The sequence below is a fragment of the Elephantulus edwardii genome, unplaced genomic scaffold, assembly GCF_000299155.1.
Source record: "Elephantulus edwardii isolate Elephantulus edwardi_28Jun2011 unplaced genomic scaffold, EleEdw1.0 scaffold00016, whole genome shotgun sequence".
Classification (NCBI taxonomy): Eukaryota; Metazoa; Chordata; class Mammalia; order Macroscelidea; family Macroscelididae; genus Elephantulus; species Elephantulus edwardii.
The window spans coordinates 12,830,027-12,832,645 of NW_006399766.1; positions in this window are offsets into that span (position 1 = coordinate 12,830,027).

Genomic DNA, 2,619 nt, shown 5'->3' on the forward strand with positions numbered 1-2,619 from the left:
AGCTATTGTATGTAGGGTTGCTAGGAGTCGCAGGTGACTCAATGGCACATAACAATAACATATGAATTCTGTAAACGATATAAAATAAAAACAATTTTTAAAAACTAGACACAATTTTTTAAAAAGTTATAGAGGCTCAATCTAATCACAAATGGTGGAAGCCATAGAGTTTGAGCAACACCATTGAAGCCATGGTAGACAAGGTGCTTTACATAACAGGATAGATCAGATGTGGTTTACCCAATAAGCAAGGCAGGCATGGATTTACTTGTATTTACCTAATCATCTGTAGTCAATAGCTCCATATGGGTTTCACCACATCAAAGATGTTGCTATAGATTAAGTAAATGATCATAATTATGCTAGAAAGAGAATACTGATGTGAAAAATGTGAAATTGTTCATTGTAGATTAAAAAATAAGTACAAGGAAGTCTATCTGTAACTTGCTTATTGGGTCATCTAACACCAGCCTCTGTCTACCATCTCAGCTATTTCTCTTATCATTCTACCTTTTTTTTCTCAACCTGCACTCCAGCTATGCTGAAGTCTTCAATATTGAATGAACAAGCCCACACTGCTCACTCTATCCTTGAATATCTTCCCCTCCACTTTTCTCTATCTGACAAATTCATTCTCTTTTAATACCTATTGGTCATGTCACTTTCCCATGGAGCCCCTGTCTCCTGATTTCCTTCACAAAGTTAATCATGTCTTCTTCTTACTCCTGCTCACTGTCCCAACATTTTGTACCTGTTATACTTTACTTGATCCATGGACATCTGTCCATCTGCCTCAGCCTGTAGACATGAATTGGTCTGGACACAGAAAGGGAGCCTATAAACTTGAGGGGAGGGGAGAAACGTTCTATAAGGATAATCATCTAACTCAGACTTATATAGCCAATCTAACTTTTGGCAGCTGTATTATGGGAGAAACATCAACATATACTATCAAAGGAAATCATGTGGGTTTCTGCAAGCATGATCAAGTATATCTCACAATAATCTTCTTACCACAATTGGAAAGTAAAGAACAAAAGTAAGCATCCACACCACCACAGTTGAAGGTGAGCTTCAAAGTCAAACATCTATGTATCAAACCTCAATTCAATCTCTTAGAATTTATGAGACTTTAGATAGGTTTTTCAATTTCTTTGTGTTTTAATTTCCTTTTCTAGAAAACCAGAAATACTAATAGTAGCTGTTTTGTGAGACTATTACTATAATGCAACAAAACACTTCTGGCAGTGCCTAGAAAGAACATTACGCAGGATCAATAAATAGCAGTTATTACCATCACCCAATGAGATGACTACAATTGAGATAATGTTGATGCACAAGGATGGCAAATGCATTTCTTAATAAATTTGTTACTGGGCTTTAAAACTGACAGCTAGAGATTGTAGCTAAGAATAGGAATAAAGCTTTGAAAGGTAAGCTTCCTGTTGTATTTAAACTCACAGCTGGAACATACCATCACATTCCTTTCTGCTCGCCAAGAACTGGCCACACTCCAGGTTCCCCTAGGATTTAAAAGCAAAAAATCCAATTTTAATTTATCCCCTTTACTTTGATTTGACATAGAACAATATGGCACTGATGAAAATGCTCCAAAGTGCCCTATTAAGACAATCTCAAACTAGTCAACGGTACAGATGTGCAACATCTTTTATTCCAGTTAGGCAAACCCATCTACACCATGGATGCTTTCTCTTTTATCTTTCCTCTCAAATTCTAACTCCAGTTGGTTTTGGGTGCCCTGAGGACAACCACTCATAACAACCCTATGAACAACAGATTTGAACCTTGCCCTTTCCTGTGCCATGCTCACGAACTGTGCCATGCCCAAGCCCAACGTTGCAGTCACTGTGTCAATGTATCTTGTTGAAGGTATTCCTCATATTCGTTGACCCAAGTATGATGTCTTTTTTCAAGGATTGAAGCCTCCTCACGTTTTCTTCCTCCTCTTCGCCTATTTCCAATCTCCTTTCACTCCTCAGGAGCCCAAATTAAAATTCCGTCATGGAGCCCATCAGCTCTTGAACACAAATGGGGGTTTCAAGCTTTCAACACTGCCTGCTTTGAACTTAAACTTCCACCCCTCACTACACACCACCCCTCTCACCAATTACACTACACTCCTCCAATCAATTAGGCAGCAAGAGTTTGTAATAATACAAATGCATTCGGGATCCCTCAGTCTACTTTATTCTGTAGTTGGTGTACCCTTTAACTGTTTTCAAAATTGCTACTATCACTCTTTTCTAACAAGTTTTTTCAATAAGTGTAACTAGTTTTTTACTTTCACCGGATTCACTGCAGTGGATTCATGCATCCACTTTCTTTGTCTGTTCCCTAGCCCCATTGGGAGGGAACCGGATATTGACAGCTAGAACTTCCACTAGTAAGAGGTGATCATGAAAATGGGTGGGGACTGAAAAAAAGCACTGCAATGAAAGAGATCTTTAACCTATCACTTGCGAGTCAAATAGGAGAGAGAAAGATAAAAAGGAAAGCTCTGGGCGTGGCAAGAGCCCCAAGCGCGCAGAGGACTTGAGGAATGTGAGAGTTTGAAAAGGTGTGTGCCAAGAACAAACTGGAAGGAGGGTAGAGAGAATA